The sequence below is a fragment of the Staurois parvus genome, unplaced genomic scaffold (genome assembly GCF_062004578.1).
Source record: "Staurois parvus isolate SC_StPar_1 unplaced genomic scaffold, SC_StPar_1.0 ptg000647l, whole genome shotgun sequence".
Taxonomy (NCBI): Eukaryota; Metazoa; Chordata; class Amphibia; order Anura; family Ranidae; genus Staurois; species Staurois parvus.
This window is the reverse complement of record NW_028318443.1, coordinates 1,776,043-1,792,772: the sequence shown is the minus strand read 5'-3', so window position 1 is coordinate 1,792,772 and position 16,730 is coordinate 1,776,043.

The window sequence follows — 16,730 nt, the reverse complement described above, 5'->3', positions numbered from 1 at the left end:
GATAGAATAAGAGCAGTATTTTCAACACAAAACCAAAATCAAGAACGTAGGGAACATGACCTTAAACTAGCTGGAGGAAAGTTCAAAACTAATCTCAGAAAGTATTTATTTAGTGAAACAGCGGTTGATGCTTGGAATAAACTCCCAGCAGAGGTAATGAGCCAACCAACAGTACATACTTTCAAACATGCTTGGGGCAAGCATAGATCTATACTCCAAAAAGTTAACAGAAAAAAAACCCAAATAATAAAACAGAAAAAAAAACCAAAAACAACCCCCCCCCCCACAAAAAAAAAACAGGCAGACTCGATGGACCCCTCAGTCTTTTTCTGCCATCACTTTTCTATGTTGCATAGTTACATAGTTAGTCTGGCTGAAACAAGACAAACGTCCATTCAGTTCAACCAATAAAAAAAAAAAAGTTATAATCCTACACCTGATCCCCCAAGAGGCAATTGGATATTCCCTGGATCAACTTTACCTATAGATGTTATATCCAGTTATATTCTGTGTATCTAGGAAAGAATCCAGGACTTTTTTAAAGCAATCCACTGAGCTGGCCACAACCAACTCTTGAGGGAGTCTATTCCACATTTTCAGCTCTTACTGTGAAGAAACCTTTTTGTATTTGGAGATTAAATCTCTTTTCCTCCAGACGTAAAGAGCGCCCCCTTGTCCTCTGTGATGACTTCAGGGGGAATAACTACACCGAGTTCACTGTATGAACCACTGACGTATTTATACATGGAGATCATATCCCTCCTTATGTATTATACATGGTGATCATATCCCCCCCTTATGTATCATACATGGAGATCATATCCCCCCTTATGTATTATACATGGAGATCATATCCCCCCTTATGTATTATACATGGAGATCATATCCCCCCTTATGTATTATACATGGAGATCATATCCCCCCCCTTATGTATTATACATGGAGATCATATCCCCCCCTTATGTATTATACATGGAGATCATATCCCCCCTTATGTATTATACATGGAGATCATATCCCCCCTTATGTATTATACATGGAGATCATATCCCCCCCCTTATGTATTATACATGGAGATCATATCCCCCCCTTATGTATTATACATGGAGATCATATCCCCCCTTATGTATTATACATGGAGATCATATCCCCCCTTATGTATTATACATGGTGATCATATCCCCCCTTATGTATTATACATGGAGATCATATCCCCCCATATGTATTATACATGGAGATCATATCCCCCCCTTATGTATTATACATGGAGATCATATCCCCCCCTTATGTATTATACATGGAGATCATATCCCCCTTATGTATTATACATGGAGATCATATCCCCCTTATGTATTATACATGGAGATCATATCCCCCCTTATGTATTATACATGGTGATCATATCCCCCCTTATGTATTATACATGGAGATCATATCCCCCCTTATGTATTATACATGAAGATCATATCCCCCCTTATCCATTATACATGGAGATCATATCCCCCTTATGTATTATACAGTGAAGGAAATAAGTATTTGATCCCCTGCTGATTCTGAATGTTTGCCCACTCACAAAGAAATGATCGGTCTAAAAATCGAATGTTCGGTGTATTGTAACACTGAGAGACAGAATAGCAACAACAAATTCAGCAGAAATGCATGTCTAACAAATGATGACTGATTTGCATGTTCATGAGGGAAATAAGTATTTGATCCCCTATCATTCAGCAGGATTTCTGGCTACCAGGTGTCTTTCATACAGGTAACAAGCTGAGATTAGAAGCAGTCTCTTAAAGGGAGTGCTGCTAATCTCATTTTGTTACCTGTATAAAAGACACCTGTCCACAGGAGCAATCAAACCATCAGATTTCAAACTCTCCACCATGGCAAAGACCAAAGAGCTGTCCAAGGATGTCAGGGACACAATTTTAGACCTACACAAGGCTGGACTGGGCTACCAAACTATCACCAAGCAGCTTGGTAAGAAGGTGACAGTTGGTGCAATCATTCACAAATGGAAGAAACACAAAACAACTGTCAGTCTCCCTAGGTCTGGTGCACCATGCAAGATCTCACCTCGTGGAGTGTCAATGATCATGAGAACAGTGAGGAATCATCCCAGAACTACACGTGAGGATCTTGCACACCCGGCAATCTCTGTGATCGCTGTGTCCTAGCTGATCATGTGATGTGGTAAAAGGCCAATCACAGCAGCCTTTTACCACATGATCAGCCATGTCCAATGACACACTGATAACTGGGAAATGCAATTGCTGGTTTTTGGCTGCACTTTCCTCACGCTGTCAGAGCGTGAGGAAAGTACTGCCGAGAAGTGGCAGTTGTCAGAGGGGGGATCGGCACCGATCATCAGGACACTGATGATCAGTGCCCCGATGATTGGTGTCCAGCAGTGCCACCCATCAGTTCCACCCACAAGTGCCCAGCAGTGCCGCCCACCTGTGCCCAGCAGTGCCACCCACCTGTGTCACCCACCAGTGCCCAGCAGTGCAGCCCACAAGTGCCCAGCAGTGCCACCCACCAGTGCCCATCATTGCCCACCAGTGTCACCCATCAGTGCAGCCCAGCAGTGCCACCAGTCAGTGCCACCCAGCAGTGCCGACAGTCAGTGTCACCCAGCAGTGCCGCCAGTCAGTGCCCAGCAGTGCCGCCTGTCAGTGCCGCCTATCAATGCCGACTATCAGTACCCATCATCAGTTGCAGCTCATCAGTGCCGCCTATCAGAGCCGACTATCAGTACCCATCATCAGTGCCACCTCATTAGTGCTGCCTATCAGTGCCCATTAGTGCTGCCTATCAGTGCCCATTAGTTCTGCCTATCAGTGCTAATCAGTGCCCATCAGTGCTGCCTATCAGTGCAGCCTCATCAACACACATCAGTGAAGGAGAAAAATTACCTGTTTGCAAAATCTTATAATAGAAACAAAGAAACTTTTTTTTTCAAATTTTTTGCTCTTTTTTTGTTTATAGCGCAAAAAATAAAACACCCAGCGGTGAGCACATACCACCAAAAGAAAGCTCTATTTGTGATAAAAATGTAATATGGGTGCAGTGTTGCATGACCACGCAATTGTCATTCAAAGTGCGCAATTGTCATTGAAAGATGAAAATTGGCCTGGACAGGAAGGGGGTATAAGTGCCCGGAAGGCAATTAGTTAACAGAGTGGAAAATGCCTACAAGATGGAGGAGTTGTGTCATATTGAGGAGGATAGAGTAGAAAATTTTAGGAAAATGTGGAGTAGCTGGTTAATTTTTAAAACATCTAAAAGATATCTGGAACTGGTTGGAATATTGGTGGAAGAGTATTAGAGGGAGCTGTAATGGAGTATCCGACAGAGAGAAGGAGATAGGAGGGAAGGGATACAGATATAGATAGATCATCACGAGAAAGGATAGGAACTTGGATATGGACTGGAGTAATTGGAGGGGGTGAGGGGGTTGTTTCTGTGCCTTACTCGGTGTAATATATCATCTCGCCAAACATTTAGAATTCATTTCAACTGTGCTCATATTCATCACCTCATGTATTCATTTGAATATTTTATTATTTTGTTGCTCGTTCAGCTTTGTTCCAAGCTCCTGTTCCCATTTTTCCAACAACTGAGGAGGATCGGTACCCTCCTTATCCATAAGAATCTTATAAATCTTGGCGGTCCCTTTTTTAGGAACTATAGTTACATTCAACAGTTTGTCAAATGGATACAGATCCTCCGACGTCCTCATTGGTTGTGGAAGCGTTGAGACAAACTGACCTAATTGGCCATATCGCCAAAAAAATAAAATCTTTTTTTTTTCTTTAACTCCCCTGGCGGTATTCCCGAGTGTAGCTCGGGGTAGAGTTTCAGTACCAAAAGCGGTAACCCCGAGCTACACTCGGGCTTACCATGCGGCGTTGCTCAGGGAGTCCCTGCAGCACTTACCTTGTCCTGCGCTCCCACGATGTGTCCCCTGCAGCATCCCCGGCCATCTCCTCCGGCTGATGCCGGCATTCGGCTTCCGTGTTCCGTTCCCTGTGACGTCGGGATGTACGGGCGCCAGAACCGGCGGAAAATTTGAAAATTTCAAAAAATGTAATTTTTTTAAAACGATTATTACATAGTAAAAAATTACTGTATCAAACCATTTCACATACATTTTGTCCCGAGTGCTTTGTCCGGCACCCTGCCTGCATTTTTACTGTTCTTTCTGCCTGGAAACTGAGAAAAAGCATCCCTTTAGGTCAAAAGCGGTTTTAGACCGGCTAGAGAACAGCGATAGTAAATCAGAACTACTTGCAGAATTGAGTGATAATGATTTGTGGGGAAATTCGTCATCAAATACTGAAAACGATTCTGCGACTGAGCTCAGCGATGTGCGAACTTGGCGCTATATTTCAAATTTCAGTGTTTTTGGTTTGATTATATTATTGAATTAAATGTATTATTATTATATTATTATTTTTTATGATTATTTATTAAATTATAATTTATGATTTTGTGTTTCAAGTTTTATAATACCCGGGATGTTTACTAGACTCTTGTTCGGACAGATTTCAGTGAGTTATTCCTAAGAATTACAGGCCGACAATAAAAAAACTACATATTTCCATGCAAAAAAATGGTACCGCTTTCAGCACCAAAAATCTGAAATAATCAGACCGCCAGGGAGGTTAAGTCAGAAAAAATGTGCAATTTCCCCTTTCACACCAATGTGTTTTTTAGTGCTTTTTTGCAGAAGTTCACTACAGTCCATTTAACCACTTCAAGTCCGGACACTTTCCCCCCCCTTCCAGTCCGGACACTTTCCCCCCCTTCCAGTCCGGACACTTTCCCCCCTTCCAGTCCGCACACTTTCCCCCCCTTCCAGTCCGGACACTTTCACCCCCTTCCAGTCCGGACACTTTCACCCACTTCAAGTCCGGACACTTTCCCCCCTTCCAGTCCAGACACTTTCCCCCCTTCCAGACCGGACACTTTCACCCCCTTCCAGTCCGGACACTTTCCCCCCCTTCCAGTCCGGACACTTTCCCCCCCTTCCGGTTCGGACACTTTCCCCCCCTTCCTGTTCGGACACTTTCCCCCCCTTCCAGTCCGGACACTTTCCCCCCCTTCCAGTCCGGACACTTTCCCCCCCCCTTCCAGTCCGGACACTTTCACCCCCTTCCAGTCCGGACACTCTCACCCACTTCCAGTCCGGACACTCTCACCCCTTCCAGTCCGGACACTTTCCCCCCCTTCCAGTCCGGACACTTTCACCCCCTTCCAGTCCGGACACTTTCACCCCCTTCCAGTCTGGACAATTTCACCCCCTTCCAGTCCGGACACTCTCACCCACTTCCAGTCCTGACACTTTCAGCCCCTTCCAGTCCAGGCCACATTTCAGCTTTCAGCACTATCACACTTTAAATGAAAATTGTAGCGCTGCAGATTGAAAAGGAAAGGTAATTTCTGATAACATCCATTCACAATATGACTTGTGTCACAATTGTATATGCTATGTAAGTTTTTTTTTGCAATTTTTTCCCACAAAAGTGGAGTTACCCTCTATGCATACTAGAGGATTTTTTTATGTATCCAAGTCCAGCAAAGTTCTCTCTTTTAATAATTTTAAAACTACCCTTGCTGTCTGAATGTATTGGTACCTTCGTAATTTACCTTTGGGATTAATAAAGTATACTGAATCTGAATCTGAAGGATTACTGGTTGAACCAATTTTATTAGAATCTTATCCCTTCTAATGAAGAAATGCTATGAGAGGACAAAAAGGAGCTAAAGATAGCAAATAAGGTGCATGTTCCATACTCACGGTCTATCAGTGTGCCTTTCCCATGTGAATGGAATTGCTCCCTTTTATAAGGAATTATAAGGAATTCATTTGTGCAAATAAAAATTCCATACAGAGATGGTAAGGGAAAATGATGTCTCCATGGTTCAATCCCATGACTGGTGATTACAGAGATTCAATTACACTGATTACTGTACCCAGAGGATAATGCAGATGTACCTTGTTGTAATGATGAAACGATTAACTGCTCGAAAGCAGCATTGCATGGAATTATCATGGATTTTTAGTGAGTGTTCATCCTCTGATACTATTTAAGAGTTTGTAAAAGTAATGAACTAACTACCAATCATGGGGGTATAACATCGCGGAGAGGGAGCTGCAGATAGAGAAGCTGCCCTGGCATGATGGGAAATATCGCCAAACAACCACTTGATATTCTAATGTGCAAAGGATGCTATCAGCTCACAAGTTTTCTGGCAGGATTAACAGTTATTGGTTTTGCACATATCAAACATTTTTATTATTTTGAAAAATGTACCCCTCAATTGCTCCCCAAACCTGTATCCAGGGGCGTATCTACCACGAGGCAAACAAGGTGTTTGCCTAGGGCGGTAATTTTTAGAGGGGCAGCATGGCCACCCCCCCCCCCCCAGAAGAAGAGACCTGTTGAGCAGCAGTGGACTGAGCCATGAAAGGTCATTATCTGAGGGGTACAAATGGAGAAACAGAAAAAGGGCGCACCGACCTAGTGCATTATCGTTTAAAATAATTTATTAAAGAAACAAAAATAGTTATCATACTCACAATGGACATAATAACACATGTCAAACTGAACAAGATGTATGATCCAAACAACATCTGAGTCCATACGATGGAACCCCGGATGACCAAATGGCCAAATGACCACTGTATCCACTGTATTCGGACCACCCCGGTCTGTTGAGGGCAGCAAGCAGTGCATATTCCAGAAAATTCCAGAACATTCCTATTGGGTCTACTGAGTCCTTTCCTAGCGCAGGAGTAAAGTGTTTGTTGTGTTGGACCGGTACTCCTGTAGGTGGCCCAGACAGCAGGAGGATCGGTGTGGTGGGGGAGAGCAGTTGCAGAACGATGCACTGTGTATCTCTCCCTCCAGCAGCTGAAAGCCGGTTTGAGGTTTCTCCCCTTCTCCCTCCTATCAGCTTTCTGCTGGTAGAGAGAGAGACAGACCTAGCTGGATGGAGGGGGTGCCCTGGTGTTCCTGAGTGGCCGCTCTCTGCTGAGCTTCTTCCCCCACCCGCACTTAGAGCCAGGACCAGGGGAACTCCTGCAGCAGGGAGAGGAGAAGTGACAGAGAGAAAAGAGCAAGGAGGAGGTGAGCTGTGTTGTGTTGTCTGGGCCCTCCCTCTTGTTGTCCATTCAGCAGATGATACGTGATCACTGATAGATTATATGGGACTGCACCACCCCCTGTCCACATTTCCTGCTGCCCAGAAAGAGAGAGAAAGAGAGGGAAGAGGGAAAGAGAGGGAAGAGAGAGAGAGACAGGGAGAGAGAGGGAGAGGGAAAAGAGAGAAAGAGAGAGGGAAGAGAGAGAGTGATAGAGAGGAGAGAGAGGGAAGAGGGAGACAGAGAGAGAGGGAAGAGGGAGAGTGAAAGTGATAGAGAGGAGAGAGAGGGGGAAGAGGGAGGCAGAGAGAGAGGGAAGAGGGAGAGTGAAAGAGAGGGAAGAGAGAGAAGGAAGAGAGAGAGGGGGAAGAGAGAGAGAGGGAATAGAGAGAGAAAAAGAGGGAAGAGGGAGAGAGAGAGGGGGGGAGAGAGAAGGAAGGGAGAGAAAGAGAGAGGGGGGAGGGAGAGAAAGGGAAGAGAGAGAGAGGGGGGGAGGGAAGAGGGAGAGAGAAAGAGAAGGAAGAGAGAGAGAAAAAGAGAAGAGAGAGGGAAGTGAGAGAGAAGAGAGAGGGGAGGGAGAGAGAAGAGAGAGAAAGAGGGAACGAGGGAAGAGAAAGAGAGAGGGAGAGAGAGAGAATCATATATACATACACGCACTTATTGAACTGTCTTGCTCTCTCATTGGGTGGGTGGGGGCGCAAAATGTTTGTGTTGCCTAGGGCAGCACAAAATCTAAATACACCACTGCCTGTATCAGTTGGATCAGCATGTGGATAGACTGGTGAAGACAGACAGGATTTGCTTGTCAGGCTCCAGTAGACTCCAACAACATGGCATCCATTTGCACACAGACACCGACTCCCTGTTACAATAACATGAATAAAATGAAGAGAAAGTAGCTTTGACTTCTGTTCTTCGCCTGTTGAGAACTCCTGAGATGTGTTTCAACTACTTTGAAGCTTAATGGTAGATGGTAGTTGTAGAGGGCTACCTCAGAATGTGGATAGACTGGTGAAAACGAACCGAATCAATTGTCAGACTCCAGTAGAACTTTAACAAAATGGCGGCCGTCTGCACATAGACACCGACTCCCTGTTGCATGAATGTGAATGAAATGGGTAGCAGATGGCTTCAGCTACTGTTCTCCACCTGTAGAGAACTCCTCAGATGCATTTCCTCCTTTTCAGGGCTTAATGGTAGATGTCATGATAGAGATACAAGGCTCTACCATTAAGCCCTGATAACAGTGAAATTCATCTGAGAAGTTCTGTAAAGGTGGAGAACAGGAACTGAAGCCATCTTCTGCCCATTTCATGTCAAATATATGCAACAGGGAGTCTCTGTCTGTGTGCTGACGGCCACCATTTTGTTGACATTTATTGGTATATTTAATATAAAACTCCATGGGAAGTTTCAAAACTACCTTTGCAATTTGGGTCTCCCCCACTCTGTAAGGGTTAAATGCATTTGCATTTTTTTTTGGCTAGGTTACCAATAAGCTCCTACAAGTTTGGACTTTGTTGGAAATCCATTTAAGGAGAGTTCCTGCAAGTTGTACTTTGCTAAAGAGACTGTCATAATTCCAGCTGGATCTCTGTCATTTTTGTAGTCTAGAGAAGGAAATATTATTCCTCAATCAGTTTGGGCAACCCATAAACCCTTTACCCTATCCAAGTTAAATTCCCTAATTAAACTAAAAAATCCAAGCCCGTAGACTGTTTTTATGTGTCTGGATACAAGCGGAAAATGCTTAATGCTTGTCTGCGCAGGAAGTAAAGGGGGACCCAAAACCAGCAGCTTTCAAGAGGGTAGCGCTACACGGGTAAAGAGTGAGTTTAACGGTAGGTTAGCTCTTTTGTATCCAGGGATCACAAAAACCTTTGCTGATATAGCCTTTTTTTTTATATTAACAATTTTTATTGGTTTTCACATATACTGTATATATATATACAAACAGTAAAATAAAGGAGGAACACAGGAGAAAGAGGGAGCACATCGATGGTGAAATCTGCATGGTTACAAACATAATGTCACATAGCTACAGTGGGGAGGCCATCAGAACCGCACAGTTGAAGAAAGGTGGGAGGAGGTGAAATTATCCCATGGGTGCCACACTGTCTTGAACACTGAAATCGAACAAGCGTCTCACATCAGTAATAATTTTAAACAGAGTTGGCATCGAAGGAGGTATAGAAGATAGCCAACACATAGGAAACAGCTCATCCACTCCCTCATCATATCACGACTCGACTACTGCAACTCCCTCCTCACTGGCCTGCCTCGCCGCTGGCTATCCCCGCTTCAGTCGATCCTGAATACGGCTGCCAGACTCATTCACCTTTCCAACCGCTCCGTCTCCGCCACCCCCCTCTGCCAATCCCTCCACTGGCTTCCGATTGCGCAACAGATCAAATTCAAAATCCTAACGCTGACGTACAAAGCTGTCCACCATACTGCCCCAAACTACATCACTGACCTAATATCCAAGTACCACCCAGCACGCACACTCCGCTCCTCACCAGACCTCCTTCTCTCTAGTTCCCTGGTCTCCTCCTCCCATGCCCGCCTCCAGGACTTCTCCAAGGTGTCACCCATCCTCTGTAACTCCCTGCCCCAACCCATCAGATTATCACCTACTCTCCTCTCCTTTAGGCGCACCCTGAAAACCCACCTCTTCAGGGAAGCCTACCCCACCCCCTGCTAACTTGACCGACCTCCTCCACTCTTCCTACCACTCCATCCCCCACAGCTATCTCCTCCTGTGCCACCATCCCCTCCCTCCTAGATTGTAAGCTTGAAAGAGCAGGGCCCTCGATCCCCTCATGTTTTGCATTGTATTGGTATTGTTCTGTCAGATGTTCTGTCCCCCTTTGTAATGTACAGCGCTGAGCGAACTATTGGCGCTTTATAAATACTGTATAATAATAATAGGAATGCTTCTTCTGGCCACAGTCAGAATATGTGTGGGGAGTTTCCTGGCCATTTTGGGAAGACCTGGGAATGGCAGGCTCAATAAAAAGTATAGAGGCTCAAAGGGGAGAGAGGTATGCAATAGCAATTGTAAAAAAGACAAAACCTCTTCCCAGAAAGGAACAATGGATCCACAAGTTCAAAAAATGTGGAAGAGGGAGCCAAAGTCTTTCCCGCAACGCCAGCAGGTGGAAGAAGAATTCGGGTTAAGGGCATGAATAACCGCAGGAGTTTTGTACCACAGCATCATAGTTTTGTATGTATTTTCCTTTTAAACCAAACAGACAGAAGACTTAGATGTGTTTTCCCAAATTTTCTTCCACTGCGTCAGATCAATGTCACATTGCAAAAACTGGGACCACTTGCGCATGTAATGATGAGTGTTCTTAGAGAGGGGGGAAGCATCCACAAGAAGTTTGTATGTATTAGAAATTATGCCCTTTTGATGGGGACCTTGTATGCACAGACGCTCAAAGGGATTGAGTTTCCCAAGAGTCAATGTGGGGGACATGGTAGAGAAAAAATAGCGTATCTGGAGGTAGATATATAAATGTTGGGAAGGTAGATCTTTTTTTCTGGAGGTATGAGAATGGTTGCAGCTTCCGAGTCACAGGGTGTACTAGGTGGCATAGTTGAGAGAGATTGGCTGAGACCCAAGGGAGCACTCGGGGCATGGCCAAACTATCTGGAAGGTTGGGGTTAAAGAGGATATTAGTCAGTGGGGACCAGGGGCGGATTGACAACTCATGGGGCCCCTGGGAAATAGGGGATCATGGGGCCCCTGTGTCCTTGCCCAAACTTAAAAAAGCCCATGAAAAAGGTACCAGGGGCATCTCATGGGGCCACCTACTGACCCTGGGCTCTCGGGCAGTGCTTGAGTTTCCAAATGGTCAGTCCGCCCCTGGGGTGACTGATATAGCCTTTTACCTCTGCCTTCTCTCTCTCTGTGCTTTTGCTACTGATAAGACTTCTTCAGTTTGTCTGCAGTCTGCACTGTAGCTGCAGACTGGAACTTTGAACAACAAGGTAAAAAAGCTCCAGACATAAAGTTGCATACTGCCCCATGCGCATTGGGAATTTGCCAAACTCTTCTCAATGCTTTTCTTCTGGCAGGAGAAAAGAAGCTTAAAAAATGCACCTAAGCCACGTTTTTAGTTTGATCGCTTAATCAATCTGTTCTGGCCACTGAAATGAGTGAACACTCAAGAGCTAAACACACCTAGCCCACAGGAGCACTTCGATGCACTTCTAAGTATTTAGTCGCGTTTGGCGTTTTTTCTGCCAAAATGCCCTTTACTTAAATACATAAGTGATTGTTTTTTCTGCCTCTAAATGTTCCTGCCTCTAAATACCTGTAAACGTCTATGTGTGCATGAAAACATATGGGGAGAATTACTAAAACTGGAATACTCCAGAATTTGGTGCAACTCTGCAAGGGAACCAGTCAGCTTCTAACTTTAGCTTGTTCAATTAAGCTTTGAGGGTAAAACCTGGAAGCTGATTGGTGGTTTCTCTGCACCAAATTTTGCACTCTCCAGTTTTAGTCAATCCCCCCCATTGGCTAACATGGAGGGGTATTTAGAAGCAGAAAAAAAGTCAAACGCCCCCTTCTAACTTGAGGGGTGGCTCTTTAAAAAAGAAGTGTCCGAAAAAAGAGCTTTCACCCTGAAAAGCAATGTCATAACCTGCTAGCATAGTTACATAGTTAGTCTGGCAGAAAAAAGACAAAAGTCCATTCAGTTCAACCATTAAAAAAAATCCTACACCCACAGTTGATCCAGAGGAAGGAAAAAAACCCAGCAAAGCATGATCCAATTTGCTCCTGCAGGGGAAAAATATTCCTTCCTGATCCCCTGAGAGGCAATCAGATATTTCCTGGATCAACTTTACCTATAAATGTTATATCCAGTTATATTCTGTGTATCTAGGAAGGAATCAAGGACTTTTTTTAAAGCAATCCACTGAGCTGGCCAGAACCAACTCTTGAGCAGGGGCGGACTGACCATTTGGAAACTCGGGCACTGCACGAGGGCCTGGGGTCAGTATGAGGCCCCATGAGATGCCCCTGGTACCTTTTTCATAGGCTTTTTTGGGTTTGGGCAAGGACACAGGGGCCCCATGATCCCCTATTGCCCGGGAGCCCCATGAGTTGTCAGTCCGCCCCTGCTCTTGAGGGAATCTATCCCCCATGCATTGTAGTATGTAGTATGCATTGATGATTGGCAGATTAGCACGAGGTTACTGATGGGCAGATTAGCAGAAGAAATAGGTGGTTCAAACAGTTCTACCCACCAGATGGGCCAGGATATAAAAGTGAGCATGTGCACCATCCATTGACAACACAGTGTGAATGAACAACCAAGAAATAATTGAGTGTGATGAGCTTGCATTGACATCCCAGTATCATTTTAGTTCAATTCATAAAGGTTTACTCAATCCTAAGACACTCTTTCTTCAGCCATAGGACTCATTTTCTCATTGAACCCAATAACTGCCACTTTTTGAAAATAGGTATCTTTATCCTTGTGAGTTTGTTTTTCTTTGTTAGTATTGTGAACTGAGCTATTGTGTGAATTCTGTGCAAATTACATGCCCATTCTGATTAGATTGGTATTGGATCTGATTTTTAAAATGATTGCCTAGATATTTGAACTTAATTGCTTATCTACAAATATATTTAACGTCTTTACGACCACCTCCCACATATATATGACATCACAGAAGTGGGCTTTCTTCCTGGGCATCGCATATGCTGTACACTCAGTGACCACTTAATTGCTTGATAATGCAAATTTCTAATCAGCCAATCACACGCATTTAGGCATGCACATGTGGTGAAAACGACTTGCTGAAGTTTAAACAGGGCATCAGAATGGGAAATAAAGGGGATTTAAGTGACTTTGAACATAGCATGGTTATTGATGCCAGACAGGCTGGTCTGAGTATTCCAAAAATTGCTGATCTACTGGAATTTTCACACACAACCATCTCTAGGGTTTACAGAGAATGGTCTGAAAAAGAGAAAATATCCAGTGAGCGGCGGTTATGTGGAGGAAAATGCCTTGTTGACGTCAGAGGAGAATGGGCCGGTGGTTCATAATGATAGAAAGGCAACAGTAACTCATGTCAGTACAGACCAAAATGTCTGAGGAATGTTTCCAACACCTTGATGAATCTATGCCATGAAGAATTAATAAATTGGCCAATGAGTGTATGTGTAAGTTTGGGCAAGGACACAGGGGCCCCATGATCCCCTATTGCCCGGGGGCCCCATGAGTTGTCAGTCCGCCCCTGTGTGTAACTGTTTTTGTGCTAGAAGCACGCTCAATCACTCTCCTACAGCATTGAACCTGAGCTGTCACTGACAACTCCTGGTCTCCTACTAATGATCGGAAGCTGGGAGGAGACCAGCTCATGACCATGTGATTACTGTGATTAGCCAGTCACAGTGATCACTACTGTGAAAACCCACCATAGGATAGCTTTTCTTTTGTGAGGAGGAAAGATGTATTGTATTTTTTCTCCTCTCTATAGGAGTGTAGCACCCTCCGAGATAGGTTGATAAGATGTTAGGTAAATGAGTTGTTGTTTGGCTCCTCTGTAATCATTGGAGCAGCTTTTGATTGCTTTGGACTGTGCTGGATCTCACGGGTTGCAGATTTGATTGTTTCACCCTGCATTTTAGAGGCTTCTAAAACATAGTGGGTGGGAAAGTCAATTGAGCAGCCTGAATCTTTATTGAGCTTCAGCCAATCCTTTGGGAAGGTGGGTCAAGTAGGTGGCTGAAGGGGATGACAAATAGTCCAAGCTTTAGAACAGCAGGGTCTTCCTGTTGAAGAGGTTCTACCCATTTGGGTGGGGGTGGCTACCCCCTCCCATCCTGTAGCAGTTCTTCTGATTCAAGCTGATGTTCATCGAGCTCCCAGCTGGGGAAGAGCCGGGGACCTATAACGGAAAGTATCTCCGCACGGCATCATTGAATGGTGTCTGGAGGAAGCTGAATGGACACCACTGCTCCCCTGGCCTTGTGAATATTGACTTTATTACAATATCCTGGTGACTGTGCACTGTTGGGATAGCTGGGCCAAGTAGTTCCTTTCCTGAGGAGTCCCTACCTATGCTCTTCTGTAGTCACTAGTGAGGGGAACTCTAGTCATCATCATCATTATCTGTGCTGCAGGCATTGACTCTACTTTTTCTATCACCTATTTCATGGTCTTTAGCCATGAACCAATGGACTGTTGCAGTCTGCCTTTATCTGTACTAAACGTACTTCAAGGTCCCCAGCCATGAATATGTGGACTGTTCTAGTCTATCTGGACCTGTGCTACTTTTACTAGGTGTCCTCTGCAAATAATACCTGACATTTGGAGTATCTCACACCCCTTTATTATCTTCTGTTACAAGTTCTACAAGCAAATAAACTTTAAAAAGACAACCCCTAGACTGTTTAACCATTTCAATACCGTGCAATTTTACACCTTCCTGCCCAGGCCATTTTTCAGGTTTCAGCGCTCTCACACTTTGAATGACAATTGCGCGGTCATACAACATTGTACCCAAACTAAAATTTTATCATTTTCTTCACACAACTAGAGCTTTCTTTTGGTGGTATTTAATCACCACTGGGGTTTTTATTTTTTGCTAAATTAACAAAAAAAGACCAACAATTTTGAAAAAAAAACACATTTTTCTTTGTTTCTGTTATAAACGTTTACAAATAAATAATTGTTCTTCATACATTTAGGCCGAGATGTATTCTGCTACATGTCTTTGGTGAAAATAACCCAAATTAGGATGTATTATTTAGTTTGTAGGAAAGTTATAGAGTTCACAAACTATGGTATAGATCTGAAAATTGATCAATCCTGAGGTACTGACAGCCAATCTAATTTCTTGAGGTCCAAGAATGTCAGAATAGTACAGATATCCCCCAAATGACCCCTTTTTGCAGAGTAGACAGTCCGACGTACTTCATAAGAGGCATGGAGAGTTTTTTGAAGTTGTATTTTTTTTGTCATAATTTTTCGGAAAATTAAAAAATTTAAAAAAAATTATTTTCACTATTATTTTTTTTACATACTGTCACCAGTGCAGTATGGCGTCATCATATAACTGGCATGGCGGTGAACAGGGACACTGACTGGTGACAGTATGAAAAAAAAAATATATATATTTTTTTATTTTTTTTATTTTTTTATTATTTTTAATTTTTTATTAAATTTTTTTTATTTTTTTAAGATTTTATTTTCATATTTTACTATGACCAAAGTAGTACAATGTTACCATAGTAACATTGTACTACTTTGGGGAAGTGATCATATTTTTTTTTTTTTTTTTACACAATTTGCTTATAGCAAAGAATTACTTTGCTATAAGCAAGCATTTACCTGAATGAAATTGATTCATTTAGCTTTTTTTTTTTTTTTTCTGCTTAGCTGTGATTTGGTCACAGCTAATCACATGATATGTGCATGTGATTAGCTGTGACCATTCACAGCTAGGCACTAGTATACAATGGATGGCATGAATGAAGCCATCCATTGTATACAACTGTCATGTGACCTGCTGTGATTGGTCACAGCAGGTCACATGGTACCAGCAACGGGAGCCGGTACTCAGATCTGTCATCAGCCGTGTCCGAGGTACACGGCCGGTGACAGATCGCACTGCTGCGCCGCTCTGCATTAGCGCAAACTGCAAGAATGCAGCAACACTTTTGAAGCCGCCAAACGGCTATTGGCCGGGCGGCTAATGGTTAAGGAGCCGGAGTGAATGGACTGTTGCTTTGTGCCTGGCTGCCTATTTACTGTTTTGGGAAAGAACCTGTGAAATAAACTGAGGTCCCTATGGGGGTAGCGCTACAGAAGCTCTGTCTAAATTAAAAAAAGGCCTGCTGAAAAACAAAACAGATAAAATAAATTAGGGCTTGATCTAGTTTAGGGAGTGTCAGTGTTAAGCCAGCCATACATGGATCGAAAGTATATTACAATTCACCTGGATACACTAAATATTTGCGATGATATGTACAGTTTTACTAACACGCCAAAGTGGCAAAACCAGATTTGGGCATTAAGATTTGTTTTTCTCCTTGGTCATGAAGAAATTGAGGAATCATGGGGAAAATCTTGTTCTTTATTACATGCAAACCATGCATCGCCCACAAAGTCAAACTGTAAAACATTGTAACATAGCTGATTTTCTGAAGGCAGTGCTAAAGCTCCTGGCTAATGCTGAATGTGCGCACCAAGCTGTCCAATCCCATTATTTCTATCTTTGAACCAGGGGCGGACTGACCATTTGAGCACTCGGGCACTGCTAGTCAGTAGGGGGCCCCATGAAATGCCCCTGGTACCTTTTATAGGCTTTTTTGGGTGTGCTTTGAGTGTGGGCAAGGACACAGGGGCCCCATGATCTCCTATTGCCCGGGGACCCCATGAGTTGTCAGTCCGCCCCTGCTCTGAATTAATGACAGCAGGCTGATATATTTTTGGGTGTAATGAGTTATTAAAATGGTACAATCATATTGTTCTATAAATGTCTTTATTGAATAATGCTGATAAAGCAAAGTTATGCAATGAGACAGTGAGAACGAGAGAATATAAGGTGG